This window comes from Callorhinus ursinus, unplaced genomic scaffold, assembly GCF_003265705.2.
Source record: "Callorhinus ursinus isolate GAN/ISIS: 27379988/994484 unplaced genomic scaffold, GSC_fseal_2.0 scaffold1, whole genome shotgun sequence".
In the NCBI taxonomy this organism is placed as follows: Eukaryota; Metazoa; Chordata; class Mammalia; order Carnivora; family Otariidae; genus Callorhinus; species Callorhinus ursinus.
In genome coordinates this window covers 84,128,048-84,150,084 of record NW_027397063.1, presented here as the reverse complement: position 1 = coordinate 84,150,084, position 22,037 = coordinate 84,128,048, and the positions used below count along the sequence as shown (strand labels likewise).

The window sequence follows — 22,037 nt, the reverse complement described above, 5'->3', positions numbered from 1 at the left end:
CAAATGAGTCACTTAATCTAGTAAGCAGGTGACAACACTGAGCTCATTTTGTCTCAATCTCATACTTTAGGACACTATTGATAAGAAAGGGCCCTTACAGTGACCAGGTCACGTTCACCGAAGTGGTCCTTGAGCATCAAATTAAAATTCCCAGCTTTCTCACATAAGGTATGATTCTATTCATATGAAATGTCCTGCGTGGGCAACTCTAGAGAGACAGAAGGTAGAATATGGGTTACGTTGGGCTAGAGGAGGAAAAATGGGGACAAGGGAGTGAGTACAAGGCTTCTTCTTAGAGTGATGAAAATGTTCTAAAATAACATTATATTGATGGGTACGTAACTCTGTAAATACACTAAGAACCATTGGATTGTACACTTTTAAGGGGTTAACTTTGTGATATATAAATTATACAATATAATAAAGCTGTGAGAAAACAGTTTCCAGGGCTCAGTATCAAGTGATCTCTAGTTACTCCATGTGGCTGTGGTCTTCCAGAATAAACATGAAAACCAGATGTGCATTAAATAAGCCTTACCCAAGAACAAAATGTTCAAACAATGATGAGAATAAAGACCATGCCTGTGAAGTTGGAGAGTTTTCTTTGGAAGCAGTAATGGGCCTTCAACCTCTTTCTCAAATGTCATTAGGTAAGTGGTGAACGGTATTAGCTTTTGATTTTTACCAAGCCAGAAAAAAAATGGAAATATTAGTTTCATTCATCAATACTAAAATGCTTTTAAGTGTACAGAATGGAGTATAATGGAGTATAACAGCAACTGGGGAATCAAAAGACCTCGAAAGGCCCAAAAGACTCCGAGTCGACCAGAACCTTGCGGCCTTGGGGACTCAATCATTCTTCAACTGTAAAATGAGGAGGGGGGACAATGAAGTCAACTCCTCTAAGATTCACTCATCTTCATTATTCCAGATGAATCATCTCTTCTAAGGATCATCTCACAATGTGACTTGTCCTTTCTAAATAGTACCAGCTGCTTTTACAGCAAGGAAAGTGTTAATGAGACACACTGGAAATCCATGAAAGTGTCTTTCCTAGACTGATGTTCAAGTATTTAAGTGAGCTTCTTCCCACATCCCTTATGAAATAAACTATCTACCTTAACATTGGATTGGCTAAACCACTGACAAAAATTTTAAACCTGATAGATAAAATCAAAGGGCAACTTCCTATAACAATGCATAAACATAGCAAAAACAATTGTTCTCCAAAGTGAAATTATCCAGTCCTTTATAAAAATCGATCTCGCCTCAAATCTAACCTGTCATTCCTAATCTATTTTCATTTTTTATTATAAAAATGATAATTTCTTCTTAAAGGAAACCTTAGATTTGCAAACTATTTGAGGAAAATTAAAATTATTATTAAAGCCACCACCTTAAATGGATTATGGGTGACATTAACCTACAATTAAACTTTGGTACATCTTGTTCTCATTTTTTTCTCTCCATAATAGTTTTTTTTTCCAAATATAATCATTTTAAAAAATATTAGTATGTGGAAAAGCATATAGAGAAAAGAAAATATAAACTACCAGAAATTCCCACCTTCAAAATAATCCCTAGACCCTATTACCTTAAGGTGACCATTATTTCTGCTCTCCCTAAGCATAACCCACACAAAGATAGGTCTATTTTAAACATGGCCCAGTATGTGACGCACAAATAGTTTGACTTGGAGTGTTTCAAGTTAAAGATCTATCATCACCACTTCCTATTCCAATCTTTTTAATATAGTTGCAAAATTGTCATAGTTACATAACGGTTCATCATGCACTTTTCTTCTACTGTATGTTTTGAGTATTTCCAACCTTTCATGATAGTGAGTATTTTTATACTTAGAGCTTTTACATTCCTCCTACCTGGAAAACTCCAATCTACTACCCTATTCCTTTTGTGATTTCTTCTATTGGTTTTAGAAAGAGAAAGTTCTTCCCCACCCAAAGATCAGAATATTTATTGTTTGATTTCTTTTCTTTCCTTTTCTTCTTTTTAAACTTAGTTCCTTAATCTATGGGCTATGTTTTTAAATATTGTTAAAGATTCCAAACTTACTTGTCACATGTTTAAGTTTTAGGAAAAGCTAAAGTTATTTGCCCAACATTTTCAAATGCACATTTACATTTTTCAAGGATATCCACATCTCATAGTCTTGGCTTTCTACTAAGCCTCAGAAAGCCTTCAGGACTAACAAAATAACCAGAGCTTTGATTATCAACAGGAAATCACAGGGGGGGACAGGAATAAAAAGGACACTCATATTGGCCAAATTAAAGCGAAACAATCAAAAAGATCCAAGTTCCTAGTCTTAGTGGTTTTATTATTTTAGCCTTTAAAAGTCTCAGAAGTTCCAAGGTTAACTTAAGTCCATAGTTAAAAGACAGTTTTCAGTGCTCTGGGCTTATTCTCGATGTGGACTGGTCACCACTGATCTCGTTCAGTGACCAAGGGCAAACTCTATCCCTCGCCATTGGCCATGAGCAGAACAGGTGAGAACCAGGGTGCAAGCTCACCTCCCGCTCAGTAGAACCCCACCACAAAGGACATGCCTTACCGGCTGACAGTAGGTCAACAGAAGCATCTTTGAGTATGAAGAGCAGCACAGATATCAGAGTTTACATGGTTGTTTCTCATTAATAAAAAATATTGGATTATATTTCCCAAGAACATCCACTTCTCATACTAATTTTTTCCCCCCACCAGAGCATTCCCCTGAGGCACAACACTGTTACTGCTGCTACCTTCCACGACTTGGGATAGAGTGCATAACCTTCCCAGGACCGTTTCCTCGGCTGTAAAATGATGAGAAGGACAACTGGCCTCTTAGGGTTGCTGTGAGTACCACCTAAGAGGCTTAGGACAGGACCGCCCTTAGGAAATGGTTTTATATTAGCTGTTCTTGTTGATCTGTTACTACTACTGCCACCTCTCCTATTCCTGCTATGACTATTATAACCTCTCCTGCCAGAAATGCCAAAACGTAAAACTTGGTCAGGTTTTTCAGAATGAAAGGGGGAACTGGAGAGGTCTGTGGTCCGATCAGCCTCAGAAGTAAAGTCTGTCCTCAGGCTTTGCAATCTGTCTGGGAAGTTAGTATTTACAGTCACCATGAAACAGTGAGTGTCCAGGGTGGGGGGCACCACAATCCCCCCCACACACACACACTTTCTGATACACCAGCACAAGACCCTTGCACATCAGCCCCTTCAGTGAGCAGAGCTAAGCAAGGACCCAGGGGTTACAGGGGCGCCTGGGTGGCTCAGCTGGTTAAGCATCTGCCTTCGGCTCAGGTCATGGTCCCAGGGTCCTGGGATCGAGCCCCACATTGGGCTCCCTGCTCGGCGGGAAGTGGGCTTCTCCCTCTGCCTGCCACTCCCCTTGCTTGCGCGCTCTCTCTCTCTCTCTCTTTCTTTCTTTGACAAATAAATAAATAAAATCTTAAAAAAAAAAAAAAAAAAAAGAACCCAGGGGTTAGGTGTGAAAAAGGCAGTGGGTAGCACTCTTCCCTGGAGCCTTTCTGTGAATCCTACAAGGTCCGAAATTGCAACCAAGAGCCAACACCTCCCCAAACGGGCACTGCGAAGATCCAGACCGGGGGGTGGAATAAGAGCCATCGGGGCCATGAATGGATTTATCGAGGTTCTGCAGTCAGAAAGCTTACTTCTAATATCACATTTACGCCTACAGATTCATTTCCTTCCTCCTAGTGCCTATCTTCCACGGCCAGTGAGTTCTCCTGATGCTTGGAGTGTGGGCCAATTCGTACCGACACCGTTTGCCTAAGGATTTGTCTCTGACCTCGAAGCTCTGAATCCTTGTAAAAGAAAATAAGGATCACATGCTACTGCATCACCAGCTAGGTTCATAAGCCATCTGAGATTTAGGAGACATGGGGAGGACTCTGAATACCAGCAAGAAGCCATGTTTGATAAAAAGTAACCAGCTCAAAGCTTCACTTAAAATTATATGGTATAGAATGAGAAAAATACCCATCTCTACCTGATTTCAGGCACAAGGCAGAGGCGTAACAAAACTAAACCAGCCCAGCAAGGTGAGAACAAGAATTATAGCACATGTTCCAAACCTAGAGTCAGGAGTAAGGTTAGCTCAGCTACTTCACGCTCAGATTCAGGGTTCTGAACATCCTACTCTGTGGTCTTTTTTTTCCTCCCCATGTTTGAAGGAAACTATTTTAATGTATATTCTTTGGGAAAACCCTAAAATCTGGCTGGCTTTTAGGGAGTTTCCCCCCTCTTATTCTATACTTTGCCACATTTGTTTATTTGTGCTTCTACTCAGTGGTATTTTGTTTGGTTCTCCTCTCTTGTTGAAAGGCTGTGAAGCCCTTGGGAACACAGAACCGTATCTCTCAGACAAAAATGAGCTTTATGTGAGCTTTTTCAGACTCTTATCTGTGCCAATTAAGCACAAATAATTAATGAGCAAAACAGTCTTAACACTGTTCTTTAAAATCATGGGACAACTACAATCACATTGACAAAAGCCTTCCTTTAAATTTTAAACTGAGAGAATTTAGTAACAATAGTGTAATGGTACAAATATGGAGTGAGAGCATATATTAAGCAAGTTATAGCAGTCTTTGCCTTTTTTTTTTTTTTAAGTTAAAATGACCTACTGGATTTGCTGTTAAAAAAAAGATCTGCAGAGGAAGGGGCAATAATATAACTGGACCATTGTGTCTCAGGGTATAAAGTACAGTCAATTTTGTAATCCTGAAATGGCATACAGTCCTAACTTTACAACTTCAGCCTCAGTAGATACGGAAACTGCAATCCTTAAGGCACTGAGGTCCTCAAAGATTTTCTGAAAGTTCCTTTTTGTCTCTCTTTTTCCTCAGTTTTATTTTTTTTTTTTAACATGGAAGAACAGATCCTTTCTAATACATTGTATTTCCCAGTGGGGGTAAAAAGGGGCAATAACAAAGCAGCAATAACAGAAGCCTATCTGCATTATTTAAAAAATACAAGTACATTACCTCGAACTAAAGCATACTTAACATAAAAAGAAGAATATTTCATAGAGCGTTACAAACTTCCAAACATCATCCAATTTAACTACTCTTGCAGAACAAGTTCATGCTGGGTTGCTTTGGTGACAAATTAATAAAGGTAAAACTGCTCTCTAGGTCTCTAATAAAATTAAAGAAGATACTCCCTTGGCACTTCATGTTATTCACTGAATTTCATTTTAGCAATACTTCTATGTTTTACAAGGCACATTCCACTGTTAGATTTACTCCAAAAGTAGTCTCAGATTCCGAGGAATTACATAAGAATAAAAACAGTGACAAATAAGGGAGGGTTTCAGTCTAGCTTGATCCACCTGTAACGCTCTGCCCACATCAATAGTTATTCGGGTATTTTATGAGGCATTCTAGAAAAATGCCAGACTTTTCAAAGAGAAAATTACAATGATATTCTGGTTCACTGTAACTATGAGAAGTAGGCCCAAGGGAAAACCGTGTATCAGGCCATCACACACAAGGGTGTAAGGCAGCTAGCTTAGCTGGACCGGCAACACACGGCTGCCTAAGGTTCAAGAAAACTACCATCAACCGTGTATAAAATCACAGTTATGCCTAGAAGATTTAATGGGAGGACACGAAGAAAGGAATTTTGGAAAAAGGAATTGAAAATGCTTACAAAGGAGTACAAATCTCTAGACTACAAATCCAACACACATATGCCATTTCATCCTAGCTTCCATGTGCCCTTAATATTGTCAAACAACGCATATATTATATAGAGAATCGTAACCTCCAAACACTCCCCAGGATTAACGAACTCACATTATATTCTAAAAGAACACAGCAATGACACAAATGCTATGCAGAGTGTCATATCGCCCGGGAATACAGAAAGAAAATCGGACACATGCAGCAGAAAGTTCAAAATGTGATTTACTAACCTGGTGCCCCTGTGAAAGTAGTCGCTTCATACTGCTCTACAGAAAGAATCTTTACTATGAAACTAATCTCCAAAGCAGCTGATAGCCCAGAGGGGAGGAAATGGACTACCCGGGGAATCCACATGCACAAGGAAAGCAGTTTGTTCCCAACTTGGCAACTTAAGTCCTAGCCAAGCCCACAAAGCACTTTAGCCTATAAGCTTTAGTAATGAACTTGAAACCACTCCCATATGTTAAACAGACACTGGGCTGCAGTGAGAAATAAAACCCACATACACAATTGAGCAAAGGGTTCAGGCTTCATTTTTGAACTTGCTGCCTAAGAAAACCATAACACACAAACTTAAAGAGAACCCTCACTCCTCTCTCACTCCTTAGATACCGTATTAAAGTGACTCATTCATTTTAAATAGAAGGAATACAGTCTCCCCCCACCCCACCCCCATGAGAGCCATGAAATGAATTTTACAATGTTGCCCAAGTGGTTAAGTGGTGGTGATACATCACCGCAATTTCACTTTACATAAGAGGGACATATGAAGTTACTATTTCTGAGAGAATCAAAGTCACATACTGTTTTCAGATTGTGGAGGGGGTGGGGATAGCCTTAATTAAGCCTAAAATCTCATTAATTTCTAAAGTCTAAAAATCAACAAGTTCAAAAGGAATATTTATTACAGAACCTAAGTTTTTGTGTTTTTTTTTTTTGACTATAGTTAACGCACAATGTTACATTAGTTAGAAGTGTATAGCATAGGGGCGCCTGGGTGGCTCAGTCGGTTGAGCCGTCTGCCTTTGGTTCACTATCTCAGGGTCCTGGGATCGAGTCCTGCATCGGGCTCCCTGCTTGGCAGGGAGCCTGCTTCTCCCTCTCCCTCTGCCTGCATCTCCCCCTGCTTGTGCTCTCTCCCTCTCTCTCTGTGTCGAATGGATAAAATAAAAAAAAAAAAAAGTGTATAGCATAGTGATTCAATATTTCTATACAGTATGCTATGTTCACCACAAGTGTAGCTACCACCCGAGGATCTTTCTAACTTATGATTCTGACTTGGTGTCTGTAAAAATCACTCATAATTCAGTTTCACCATCTACATTCTGGTTATACATATGAGATAAAAGATTCTTTGGTAGTATTATGGTTTTTAATGGTTTAAAATGGAACTGAATATGACTCTCCATGTTTCAAACTAAGAAATTTAAAATTTATTTCTCATTCTAGAAATATGCAATTGATAATTTCCTTAAGGCATTTAGATCTTAAAACAGTCCATAATGTCCCAGCATTGAGACATTTCTTGATTTGAGCAATGGCTCAAGAAATAATGAAAATCCATGCTCTGATTTTTAACGTAATGTGTTCACAGTACCATACACACAGTTTGCCCCTAGTTTTCAACTCCAAGGACAGTTTTAATTGTCATGGCTTGCTTCCATGATTTCTACTTTATTTAAAGAAGGCTTATTTAACATAATGGTCAAGACTACCTGACTCTGTTGTTTCTTCTAAGCCAAAAGATTGGACCAAATATTCAAGGAAAACTCGATTCACTTGCTGCCAAACAAGATTTACATGTATTGCTGGCAAAATCAACTTACCCAAAACCTGTGAAACTTAAGCCATTAGCATATAAGCATAACAAGATCAGGCATGAAGACCCTGGGGACTCCCTGAGATCTCACATATGCCCCACCTGCCTCCCCACCCACATCCAGGTCAGGGCTCAACATTTTCGCATGGGTCACTTTAGAATGATAGGGTTAAGACAGTCACCTCAGGGAGAAAACGATGTTTAAGAGGCCCTTGCCTTAAAAAGGAGCCAGCACCCCACCTGGTGGCAAAACCGAGAAAAGGCTAGAACAGTTAAACCTCGGGAAATGTAACTCTCCTGCTGGAAGAAAAACAAAAAAGCAGAAAAGGGTCCGTTATAAGAGTACACTAATGTCACATACAATGTGTGGTAAGTGTCATGGAAAGTTTTTTTCCCCCCACAAGCACAGAATATTTCTTAAGGATATGAAAACACTCATGCAAAAAAATAATAATAATAATTACACTGAAAACCATCTCTTTTATGTGGATCTGGTTTGCAAACATATACGATGATTTACATTCCCAGAAAAATCCTCTGACAAGTAGTATTCATCACTCCCTTACTCAAAAAGCGGCGAGAAAAATGCCCGCAAGGTCAACATCATCTCTGAAATGGAAGAAATATGGATAAACCCCCAACTCAACTAGCTAAGTACTGATGGGATGGTGTCCATCACTCTCTTAAAAGGCTGTATCCCTAAGATTTTTCCTGCCTCTCTGTCACAAGTATTTCCTTTTGTCTCATATAAATTATTTCTGCCAATAATCAACGTACAGGGCGCCTGGGTGGCTCAGTTGTTAAGTGACTGCCTTTGGCTCAGGTCATGATCCTGGAGTCCCAGGATCGAGTCCCACATCTGGCTCCCTGCTCAGCGGGGAGTCTGCTTCTCCCTCTGAGACCCTCTCTCCTCTCATGCTCTCTCTCACTCTCTCTCTCTTAAATAAATAAAAATCTTTAAAAAAAAACAATCAATGTACAATATCAACCTCAATGGAGATGAAGAATAGTTAAATACTGGGTTTTAAATTACACTAGAGAAATAAACTCCAGAAAAAATAAAAGCATAGTAGGATGTGACTTTTAAATAAACCCAAGTCACACTACTGAAGCTAAAACTAATAATAATAGCAGCTACAAGAGCTTAAATGGTGGACATGGTTCTAAACTGCTTCACAAGTAGTAACTCATTTAAATTTCACTACTGTCTTATTATACATTTTACAGATGGGAAAACTGAGGCCACTAAAGGGTCAGTACTTGCCAAAGAGCTAGCGGCGGAGCCTGGATGAGAACGCAAGCTGTTTGGCTCTGAGGTATGTGCTCCTAACCATGTACTTTAATAATTCCGTCCTCCCGAGTGCATACCACTTGGGAAACCCTGCCAGACTCTGGGGAGGGGCAGATGGGAGAGGAGAACTGCTCCGTAGACAGTCCTCATGATGGCGCAGAGTGGGAAAGGCTTCGCAGCCAAAGCAGCCACAGAACTGAGACCAGAAGACTACATGGCAGGTAAGGGATCCCTAGGCAGAGGGCACACCCACTCAGCCTTCCAAGGCAAAGAGTTTGGAAACAGGGAATGGGCCACTGGAGGGACCACAGGGAGCAGAAGAAAACGCTGCAAGGGAGACCGGAGCCCTCTGATGTCAATTTCACGGAGGCAAAGAGGCATCCCAGAGAGTTTAAACCAGAAAGTGACCAGATGTGCATGTTGGAAAGCTAAGTAAGGAGCCAGGCCTTGTAGAGTGAGTAGAAATTAAGACATTCCAGGCAAAGGGCAGGGCAGACCAGTGCTTCCAAATGTACAAGCTTACACTTTCCCAAGCATTACCAAGGAGGCCGCCGCTGTAATGTAGGCAGCAGGGATGCTCGCTAGTTCTCTTGTGTAAGCTAGGTTCGGGGCCTGAGCCACATGGAGGTTGCTGAGACCGTCCACAGAGCTGGGAACATGGGAGGAGGAGCAGGCTGGTGGGAGGAAGAGGGATGGCGTAGCCAAGCCCAGGAGTTGGATTTTGGAGGCAGAACCGGAGGTCCCGCGGGCCAGCCAGGGTGGGCGTGCAGGAGATATAGGTCTGGCGCTCCACTTTCCGGCCTGTACAGAAGGTACACAACTAGCAGACACTGCACAGAAAGGATGAAGGACTGCAGCTGGAGGACAGCAACAGGGCACAAATGGGTTTGCCCGGAGAGCACACGACATAATAGTAAAGGGTGAAGTTTGGGTTGTTGTTTTTGTGGTTTTTTTTTTTTTTTTAAGACTTGTTATTTATTTTAGAGAGAGAGAGAGATAGAGTATCAGCAAGTGAGGAGAGGGGCAAAGGGAGAGAAAATCCTGAAGCAGGCTCCCCGTGAGAAGCCCTACAGAGCACTGGAGCCCAGGACCCTGAGATCAAGACCTGCGCCGAAATCAAGAGTCAGACACTCAACCAACTGAGCCACCCAGGCACCCCAAGGGTGAAGTTTTAAGGCAAGGGGTTTCTGAGGATCTCGGACAGAACTCAAGACGGGGGTGGGGAAAAATTTCGTTTTAATTTTTACTAACCTCCAACTGAAATTGAGCATTCCCTTCCATTACAAATGTATGCAACAATCCACAGCAAAAGTAGCCATACCTGTGACTTGTCACAGTAGAAATCAAAGATATCTTCATATCACATTACAGCTATTGAAAATATCTCAAAGTATCTTTTCCACTCATCACTACTTCAAAATTATAGTTATTACTACACCTGCCGCTAGTTTTTGATATGTAAAGCATTAATAAACGATATATATTATAGTATTACATATTTTTTGGTATATGGATAACTGTATATCAGTATAATTGGCTTACTTTGTAATCCTATGCATTCTAATTTTATGCACTTAAGTTTAGGCATTTAATTTTATGCATTAAACATTATTCGAAAAGGAATTCATTAACTTCACTAGAATGCCAAAGGCATCCCGCGGTGCACACACAAAAGTAAAGAACAGGGCGCCTGGGTGGCTCAGTTGGTTAAGCGACTGCCTTCGGCTCGGGTTATGATCCTGGAGTCCCTGTATTGAGTCCCGCATCAGGCTCCCTGCTCGGCAGGGAGTCTGCTTCTCCCTCTGACCCTCTCCCCTCTCATGTGCTCTCTCTCTCTCATTCTCTCTCTCTCAAATAAATAAAATCTTAAAAAAAAAAAAGTAAAGAACATCTGGGGGCACCTGGGTGGCTCAGTCCGTTAAGCATCCAACTCTTGATTTCAGCTCAGGTCATGATCTCAGGGTCATGAGATCAAGTCCCACTGTGGCAGCCTCCCGGCTCAGCGGGGAGTCTGCTTAAGATTCTCTCCCTCAGACCCTCCCCTGCTCACACGCACACACTCTCTTTCTCTATAATAAATTAATCAATAAATTAATTAATCAATAAATAAATTATAATCAATAAGTAAATCTTTAAAAAAAAAGTAAAGAACATCTATCTGCTTTAAGGGGGGAAAGAAAAAACCACAGAAAGATAGTTTTAAAAGGAAATTCAGAAAAGGGGGGACCTTGTATGAGATGATCCAGTATTCAAACCCAGGCACTCTGATTTGTGTTCTTTACTCCACCAACTGCACACCCTAAAAATAGTATATAAAAATACATCATCCTTTCATTTGTGTCAACAAAGTGCTTTCACATGTATCAGCTCATTAGCTCATCACAAAGATCCAGAGTAGGAAAAGTCAACCCCAACGGTGTGAAACCTCAGAGACGCCACAACCCAGGAAGACACCTCTCCTGGAGGGTGGGGGTGAGAGGACGTGGCATCTGCCATTCTCGCTCTATGGGGCTGCAGTTGCGAGCACAGAAGAGTGTGTGAAGTCTAGCCCTTTTATCAAATCAGCTAGAACCTGACCTGGAGAGGAAGGAATAGTGAGTGCAGAGCCCAATGAGTGGGTCCTGCTTCTTTCCAAGCTTCCATCTGCAGGCAAGGCTAACAATTTATTTGGATTCTTTGCTCAAAGCTCTTTTATTTAGTTCTCATTGGTGATCCAGGGTGAGTTACAAAATTTACAATATTTCAACTGTTTAATTTTCCTTTGGCTATAACCAGAACAGAATCCTGTACTTAAGCAATTAGTCTGAAATTAGATAGACAAGCTGAAACAATGCACTCTCTGTTCTCTCCTCGCTGTGCCCGCTAACTGGCGTTCATTATTTAATCTGTGACGCGTGTTGCCAGGGCCACATTAGTAACAACATGGCTTATTGTCTTCACATCCATTCTCTATTCTGCAACATCTGTCATGGCTCATATCTATATTTTATTTATTTTGCTGCTTTTACAAGGTCATTTTCTTAACTGCTACAAATTGGTTCTAAACTATATTCTAACCCCCCAAAAGGTAATGACATTTTGTAACTTGGTAATAAGAAGAAAGTTAAGGCGGAACGGACAGACACCCTTCTGGTTACTGCAAATTTACACAAAATTATATCATTAAGGCAGATTTTATCTCATGGTTGACTAAATAACCTATCTTTATTTTTTTAATAACCTGATCAATTCACAGAATCCTTGGCACCTTCTCATATAATGCATGCATTTCCTTTTTACAATGTGGCTTTATATGACTGACATAACATGGTCTTCTGAAAAACAAGTTGAGTATTTCTTAACATTCGTGTTAAAACATAAATTATTATGTTTATTAATGGGCCTTTAATTTCTAAGTTCCCTTTTCTTTCTTTCCATAATAAGGAGCCATAGTAAAAATGGTCACTTGCCTTCTACTCACATTAGAATGGGAATTAGAATGGGAATTCCTGTGGGTAAAAACGGAAGTTCAAAATTGGTTTCGAGACCCTGAGAACAGAATGGAACCCTCCTGCTGCTGCCTCTCTGTGGACACGTGGACATGTTGGGCACACAGACTCAGCATAGCCATCTACTGTATGTGCTGTGAAGGGTAGGTAACACCCTGGCCACCTGCCCCGGGCTGGGGCGGGGGGAGGGGAAGAAGGGACTGAACCTGGCAGCAACAAGCCTGTGATGAACTTCTTTCCTAACCACCCAGAAGCACTTCCTGCCTTGCTTGCCCAACCTAAGTAGCTGGAAGGATTCCTGTGCCCTGGCAATTCCTGTCGCCTGAAGCCACCTGCTTTTGTTCCTGCCCTGTTTTCTTTACATTGCTCTCAAACAGCTTCCTCATTATACTTCTACCAGTCACAAAGGTTTAGTCAATTTTTCACACCCCCTAGTTCTTCCCCAGCTTCGGGTTTATGTCATTGCCCCACCTGTGATGCCTTTCTCCTTCCCAACCAGTAAATGATTAAACTCCTCCCCAGCTTTTCCTGGGGCAACCCAAACCCGTATCCTCCACAAAGCCCTCTCAGATCATCCAGATTTAGAAAAAAAAATTGTTTTTATTTATCACACCTAGAACAATCAGCAGCAAATGCATTAGACAACGAATCATGCCTGATGATGTTTCCATTGTTGTCTGGATTGGTTATTTAAATATCCTATGGCACTTAACTTTTCACGTAGTTTTATCTATTTCCTCCAACTAAGTTATCAATAATAGCAGATCATAGGCTATACCTCTAAAACTAATCACTGTAGAAGCATACACCAGGCAAATTAATTTTACCTTATATAGCATTCATATCTATTTGCTGACTATGAGACTTAATTTATATTATTAAATAATTATAATAACAGCCAACACTATCACCACACTATCTTACTATACCCAATATTTTATTTGACATTCACATCTGCCCTATGAGATAGATACCATTATTTTCCCCATTTCTCAGATGAAGAAAATGGGGCCAGCACGGTTAACTTGCCCATAGTCCTCCATTCTACATATATTTATTGAGCACCTAGTATGTGACATGCATTGTTAACAGCATTTAGTGATTCCAAGCAGAAATTCCCTATCCTCAGGGAACTTGTATTCTATTAGGACAGATCGACTACCAACAAATAAATATCACACCAGATAATGCTAAGTGCTAGTAAGAAGAAAACCAAAGCAGAGTAAGGGAGTGGAGAGTGATCATCAGGTAGGCGGCACACCTGAGGTAGGGTAGGCAGAAAAAGCCTCTCTGGGGAGATGACACTTAAGCAGAGACCTGAATGGAGTAAGGTAACAAGCCATGTAATTATCTGGGGAAAAGGTCCCAGGCAGAAGAAACAGAAACAGCAGAGGCCCTGAGGTCAAAACAAGCTTGGAGTGTTCACGAACAACAGAAAGGTTAGTGCAGGCAGAGCACTATGAAAGAGAGAGCAACCGAAGAGAATGATGTCAGAGAACAAACAGGGAGGTCTGATCATATAAAGCTCTGCAAACCATTGCATAGTTTTTCCCCCCGAAATATAATGGAAAAGCCCCGAAAGGTTTTAATCAGGGTATTGGAATGCTGTGACATTTTAAAACATTACTCCAGTTGTGTGGCTAACAAAAAGACCAAGAGAAAGCAGATTACTTAGGAGAATCCTGCAGTAAACCAGGTGGGAGATGTTGGTGGCTTTGACTGGAATGATGGCTGTGTAGAGAGATCTAAGGTATATTGTGAAGATAGAGCCAAGAGAACATTCTGATGTGAGTTGTCGGTCTTCTATGTGGGATGTAAAAGAAAAAGAGGTGTCAAGGAGAACTCTAAGACTGGCATATAAGCAATAGGGAGAAAAGTCCAATTACTGAGCTGGGAACGCAGTGGGTGGTGGAGAGTAAGGAGGAGCAGTGTGTTTAAGAGGCAAACCAAGAGCTCCATTTTGCATGGATTAAGTTTGATATACTTTTTATTTGTTTAAAGATTTTATTTATTTATTTAAAGATTTTATTTATTTTTTAAAAGATTTTATTTATTTATTTGACAGAGAGAGACACAGCAAGAGAGGGAACACAAGCACGGGGAGTGGGAGAGGGAGAAGCAGGCTTCCTATCTGGCAGGGAGCCCGATGTGGGGCTTGATCCCAGGAACCTGGGACCATGACCTGAGCCGAAGGCAGACGCTTAATGACTGAGCCACCCAGGCGCCCCAAAGATTTTATTTATTTATTGAGAGAGAGAGGGCACATGCAAGTGGAGGGACGAGGAAGAGAGGGAGAGAGAGAATCTCAAGCAGACTCTGTGCTGAGCATGGAGCCTGACACAGGGCTCGATCCCATGACCCTGAGATCACGACCTGAGCCAAAATCAAGAGTCAGATGCTTAACCAGCTGAGTCCCTAATATACCTTTTAGATACCCAAATGAGGATCAGTAGGACGTTGTATATATAAGTCTGGGGTTTGGCTATGTAAGGCCAGGATGCTGAATGGAGATATAAAATTGGGAGTCAGTTGGCTTCAAATAACATATTTACGCCATATGACCTAATGAGAATGGATAAGGCACAGAAGGCTAAGGACTGAGGCTCAGGGCCCTCTGACATCTAAATGTCAGGATGAAGAGAAGGATATAGCAAAGGAGGCCAAAAAAGAGCATATGGGAAGATGGGAAGAAAAGCAGGAAAGCATGATGAGACAGAAGCCAGGTGAACAAAATGCTTCAAGTATAGAGTGATCAATTACGTCAAAGGCAGCTGAGGAATGAAGAAAGAGGAAAACTGACCTTGCCACTGGATACAGCATTATGGAGGTCACTGGTGATGAGACAAGAGTGTTTCAGGGGAAGTGGGCACAAAAATCTAAATGGAGTGAGTTCAAATGAGAATGTGACTACAAGACATCTGCTGAGAGAAATTAAAGACCTAAATAAGTGGATATATCATGTTCATGGATTAAAAAACGAAATACTGATGGCAGTTTCCCACAAACTGATCCAATAATTCAACAATCCTAATCACAAACATCTCATTGGACTTTTCCGTAGAAATTGACAAGCTGATTCTAAAATGTGTATAGAAATGCAAACAGAACAGCCAAAGCAATCATAAAAATAAGACCAAAGCTGGAGGGCTTATACTACCTGACTTTAAGGCTTTGACTAGTAAGTCTACAGTAACCAAGACAGTGTGATACTGACATGGAATCAACAAATAGACTAAGAAGACAGAACAGAGAGCTCAGGAACAGACCCATACTATATGGGCATTTGAATTTTCACAAATCAACAGAAAAATCCAGTAAAAAAAAGAAAGGATCTATAACTGATGTTAAAACAACTAAGTTCCTGTATGACAAAAATAAATAAATCTCGACCCCAACCTTGTACCATATATAAAAAATAATTTCAGATGGATCATAACCCTAAATGTAAATATGATACAAAAAGCAATAAACACAAAGGGAAAAAAATTAGACTTCATCAAAGTTAAAAATTTCTGTTCATAAAGACACCATGAAGAAAATGAATAGGTAAATCACAGCCAGGAAGAAAATATATGTAAATATATGTAAATCATATATCTGACAAAGGACTATATATTTCAGTAAAAAGAGAGCAAAAGATTTAATGGGACATTTCACAGAGGAAGATAAACTAATGATTGATAATAAGCACATAAAAAAATGCTTAATGTTAATATTTATCAAAGAAATTTAAATAAAAAGCACACGAGATATCACTACATACATATGCACCAGAATGGACAAAATCAAATGCTGGCAAGAATGTGGAACAATCAGAATTCTCATATACTGTTGGTTCAAGTATAAAACGATACAACCATTTCAGAAAAAGTTCTGGCAGTTTCTTATAGAACTAAACATATACCTACCTCATAACCAAATAGTTTCACACATAAGTGTTTAGTCCAGAGAAAAGAAAACACATATCCACAAAAAGACTTTTGTGTTTGTTCATGGCAGGTTTATTCATAATAGCCCAAACCGGAAAAAGCTCAGGTATCCAACAAGAAAATGAGAAAAAACTGTTGTACAAACAATGGAATAATAATTAACAATAGAATACTTAATAATGGAATGATACTGAGTAATAGAAAGGCATGAAATATACAGGATATGGATGAATCTCTAAAATATTATGCTGAGTGATAGAACTTAAAAAAAAGAGTACATACTGGAGCATGAAGGAACTTCCTGTGGTGATGGTCACATTCCATACCCTGATAAGGGTTTGGATTGCAGAGGTGGTGTGTGCATTCATCAGACCTCTGAGTGGTTCACTTAAGATGTGTGCATTTCAGTGTATATAAATTTTACCTCAAAAGAGAAAATAGTATTAGCAAATACTAAACTCCAGTTAACAATATGCACACTAAAGAGTTTAGGACAGAGTGTACTGATGCCTGCAACTTAGTTTAAAATGTATCTGAACATAAGATGTGTTGACGAAAGGACAGGGGATGGATAGATGGCAAGATATGTGCTATAGTAAGTAAGACAAAACATTAATTGCAGGGTCCAAGTGGTGGTTATAGGGGTATTCACTTTAAAATTCTTTCAACTTTTATGTATGTTTGAAAATGTTCATAATAAAATGCTGGGCAGAGGAGAGAGTAAAAGGTAAGGAACTGGAGGCAGCGAGATCAGATAACTCACTCAAAAGAGTTTTGTTTTAAAGAGGAACAGAGAGGGGTGCCTGGGTGGCGCAGTCAGTTAAGCGTCCGACTCTTGGTTCTGGCTCAGGTCCTGATCTCAGGGTTGTGGGACTGAGCCCCGCATCAGGCTCCGCACTCAGCCTGGAGTCTGCTTAAGATTCTCTCTCCCTCTTCCTCTGTCCCTCTCCTGCCCCCACCCTCTCTAAAATAAATAAATCTTAAAAAAAAAAAAATAAAGAGGAACAGAGAGGCGGGGCAAAGCTGGTGAGAGACAAACGATTAAAAAGCGTATTTTTAAAGAAGAGAGATATTACAGAATGTCTGAATAGTAAGAATGACCCAGTGAAAAGAGGAACAATGATGAAGCTAGTGGGAGAATCCTGTAGAAACCAAGTTCTGAACAGACAAGAGCACAAGACCAGGTGAGCTGGGAGTAAGGTGGACTTCAGCCAGGAGCATACACAGCTCATCCACGGCAAAGAGCAGGGCTTTGGGGGACGGAATTATGTGTGAAGGCAGGAGGATTTGGCAGTGGGAAGAGAAGGTGCTGCTCTTCTGACTGCCTCTAGTTTCCTAGAGAAATAAGCAGCAGGATCATTAGCAGAGAGAGAGAGACAGGAGGAGCTATTAGAGGTTTGAGCAAAGAGGCAAAGGTGTGAAATAGTTACTCGGGAGAGGGAAAGAATGAATTGACTGGGGAATGTGATAGGATTGCCCAAGAGTGCTGAGTGCCACTGGAGAGGTGGAGTGATCAATTTAATGTCATCAGAGGTGTGTGTGTGTGTGTGTGTGTGTGTGTGTGTGTGTGTGTGTGTTTCCCAGGTATGCTCAGCTGTTTGGAGGGGAGTGCAGAGTAATGCCTGTATAACCCTGCTTTTTACCAGGACTGGGTATTGCAGGAAAGTAAGGCAGAGCAGGGAGAGGGACAACGCAATGGAACACAGACAAAAAGGTGAGTAGAGGGGAAAGGCAGACCACACAGGGCATTGATGGAAAGCAAAAAGGTAGCAGTCAAGGGCTGGAGGTAAAAATCGATCTGGGAATATCAGAAGTGAGCAGAAAAGCTGGTGGATGGTGGAGATGGGATTCGAACCTACGTGTCTGACTCCTGTGTCCACTCTCCTAACTGTAACACTCTCCAGCATCTTCAGCCCTCTGGCCTCTATAATTCTCTGTGCTTGGACAGTGTGTGTACCCATCTGGTCTAAGACTCTTAGGAACTATTTGCCCTCACTTGCTTAAAAATAATTTCTGTAGAAATGTTCTTTATTTTCATGGAATGGGAAATATAAGACAAAGAGTTGGTATGATTTTCCATCCTGACAAATTGGCTAGAAGAGAAAAAATCTATTCTCCTGCCTCTTAACACATGCCTTCTGGTCTTATATTTCCCAGTCCTAAGGAGAATGAGTTGCTACTCAGAACAAAATAAATAGAACATTAGAAGGATTTGAACAAACTAGACTCAAAGTAATTATTTCAAAAGAATTGATTTTAAAAACATTTAAGCACTGGGGCTCCTGGGTGACTCAGTTAAGTGTCTGGCTCTTGGTTTCAGCTCAGGTCATGATCTCAGGGTTGGGGTATCGAGCCTGGATCAGATTCCACGCTCAGTGGGGAGTTGGCTTGGGATTCTCTCTCCCTCCCCCTCTGTCCCTACTCACACTTGCACACTCTCTCTCAACTAAACAAACAAATGAAATCTTTAAAAAAATTTAAGCATTGTCACCTCACTCTCAAGAAAAGAAAAAAAAAAAAGATGCCATGACTCTCTCGTGCATTCAAAATTTTAGACGGACTGCTCATTGGGTATTTGAGAAACTGTGTTAAAGCACCACACACTCACTGGCATTTAAGCACTACAAGGAAAAGTCCAGATTCTTTAGCCTGATCTTCTGCTATTCAAGTCCAGGCCTTTAATACCCCTCTGCACAAACATCATGTTCCAGGCAGGTGAATGGCCCCTTTCCTCCTACAAGACCCCTCCAGCCTCACCTCTCCGCCCAGTCCATCCCTTCCACCTGCCCAATCTCTGCCCATGCACATCCTCCTACTCTTCAGGTTCAGCTCAAACACACACTCCACGCCAGTGACCACACTCCTCGCTGCCAAAGCTCTACGTCCGTACCTCTTCAGACGTCTGTGCAGTTGTATCTGGTATCACAGTTACTGGGTGCCTATAGAATCTACCCCCTTTACCAAGAATCATCTAATATTCCAACCTGGAACTCTCCATGATTTATCTTTGTATTGGACTCAGAATGCTTCGCACAGTGCCTGGCATAATATTAATCAATAAACAGCTATTGACAGTACAATAAACATTTCAGAGGAACTAATGAGGAAAAGTGCAACACAATGGTAGGTGTGCCTCAGCATTCTATGTCTGACAGTAAGTTAACTCCGAGAGCCAGATTTTTGAATCATGGGCTATTGCCAAATTATCCTTCAAAAAGTTTACCCCAATTTAAATGACCATCGTGAGGTTCTAGCAATTTATGTATGTGCCTTACCTGTATAATAGCAGTGTCCAATAGATATACAGTGTGAAACAAATGTGAACCACATATGTCATTTTAAATTTTCTAGCAGCCACATTAAAAAGAAACAACTGAAAATAATTTAATGACATTTTATTTAACTGAATTTATCCAAAAATCCTACATAATTTCAACACATGATTCATATAAAAATTATTAAGGAACTATTTTACATTTCTTTTTTACTCAATCTTTGAAATCCAATGTGCATTTTACACTTAGAGCATATTTTCAGTTTGGACTGGCCACATTTCCAGTGCTTCATAGCCACACGTATCCATATCAAACTGGACAGCACAGGTCTAGAATGTCCTTAAAAGATAGAGGCTGCTTCTTTCAACCCTATATTCTCCACAGTGATTTAAGTGCCACAAGCATGTAAACTCAAGTGTGTAAAAGCACGAAGCTTGCACAAGGCTTGCAGCATAAAGGGTTCAACAGCTGTCGGCTCCCTTTCCTTTACATGCAACAGATACTCAACAAATGCCTCTGGGTTAGAACTTCCCAGGTGGAAAGGGTGCTTCCCGATTAAGGCCATCAGGGTCCCTTCGCTCTGTACTCTCCAAAGACCCCTGTGACCTTAACGTGGTTTCACGGCACATTTTCCTGGTATAAGAACATTTTACTCACCAATAAACCATCTGAACTACATGGAAATAGTAGCTTCTTAAATAAAATAGTATCCTGGTCTTCGTCGGTCCCCAGTGAGTTTGATTTCTAGCAAACGTGTAGGGTTCATTGACCCCTGGCTGAATTCATGAAAGTGGATTTCTGAAGCTGCAAAGCTGAAGAAAAGATTCAGGAAGCTAGAACCATGGGGGAGCCTATCTGAACCGGCTGGGCAGACCGACCCTCCGTTCCTGCATCAGGGGTTAGTAAAGCAACTGAGTGACCTAAGCAGTTACTTGGGCCTTGAATTCTCAAGGAATTAGAATAGGGTAAACAAGTAAGAACCCTAAAAATAACCTAACATAATTAAATACTATTTAAGAATTCAAAAGGCATTTCAGAATCTGTTAGGCCTCAAAGCAACATTATAATCATAAATTTATATTGGATGGCACCATAAAAATTGTTAATTTGAGCATTCATGTTGTTTGAACTGTGATGTTTGATTACATACTCCAAATGCAAATGAACAAGTCTATTATACATATACACATATATAACACATACATAATACAAAGCTCAACCTGACAAAATTTCGACTAGAATAGGTAACATGGGAATTTCCCTACCAATTCTGGTCTCTCAAGCAAATGTTCTAGCCAAGGAAATATATCATACAACACATGCATTGCTCTGTGGTTATGTCTCATGCTAATTAACTCTTTATTCGTAGGTCATCATTGCTTTAAATCTTCCATCCTCTGTCCACCCATTCTTTGCACCTTGTACATTCACCAATGCATCCATACAGCCATTCACTGAACAAACAGTTATGAGTGCACATCTCAAGCAGAATGCTAGGCACACGGCATACGACAGAGAATGAGAAAATTTGGTCTTGGTCCTGGGGAAGCTTACAGTTGAATTCTCACTGTTCATTCTGCTTTTCCACTGCTAGCCTCCCTCCGAGATGCCCAAGGCTGCAGGCCTGTGTGGAAGGAAGTACCTACTAACAGGAATCTGGCTGGGGTTTTACTGACTCCGTACCATAAATCAGGCTGTCTGGTGAATTTCCTTCCTTAGAATATGGTCATCTGCGTTCAACGCAGGCTGACTTTCCAAACTAGTTTTGTTGAAATGGTGTATCTGCACTGAGTACTTTTTCCCCTTCTTTCTTAAGATCAAATTACTTTCCATTGACAATTCCTGCCGTTTGGGGTGTTTTTTGTTTTTTTTTTTTTCCTCCATTTAATCAATACCTGGCTGCCCCCCAAGTAGCTGATGCTTCTCTCACACTGCAAGAACTGACTGTACAAAATGCAGCACCCCAGAAAAACCTCACAACCACAATAATAACCTAAGTGAATTTATGCACCAGTAAAGGAATCTAAAGTATATCTGCGTATGTTATAATTTATTTGATGTCAACATGGCCCAGAAAATAAAACTAAGGACATTTTTCCCTTTTTAATGTTCACGGTAGGGTATTCATGTTCGTGCTGTTTAATGTTCATGCTGTGGTGTATATTTTGGAGCAGGGGATGGCAGTTCCAGTATAAGCAGGGTAGGTTGATGCAGGATGAGGGCAGACACCTCCTATGAAGCAGCAAATTCACTGTGCCTGGGTACTCATTTGGGAAAATGGAGTATCTTTTCTCTGATTATCTAATGAAATTCAGATCATACAAGAACTAATTTGGATTAAAAAAAGAGAGAGAAAGATCTTTTTTAGAAAAACTATTATGACTGTCAGTGGGAAGAACGAAAAGATCCCGTGTGCTTGTGAGTGCACCCACTTTCTCTTTTCGAGAACTAAAGGCAGGATATGTGGACCTGTAAACAGAGGAGATGGCTGATAGAAACCCGAGTTATCAGTTTACCAA

At 40.6% G+C, this 22,037-nt stretch overlaps 1 protein-coding gene across 7 annotated transcripts in view; it reads right to left on the bottom strand.

Moving 5' to 3' along the window:
- The window catches only part of PLD1 (phospholipase D1), a 199,803-nt gene that overhangs the window by 153,147 nt on the left and 24,619 nt on the right, over positions 1-22,037 (bottom strand). For 2 of the 7 annotated variants that reach the window (XM_073897285.1, XM_073897279.1), the window contains exon 1: positions 5,947-6,105. The exons of the other annotated variants lie outside the window; for them this stretch is intronic. The gene's annotated coding sequence lies outside the window, so the exon portion shown is untranslated. Of the gene's footprint in view, positions 1-5,946; positions 6,106-22,037 lie in introns of those variants that run through there. 7 annotated transcript variants of the gene reach the window in all.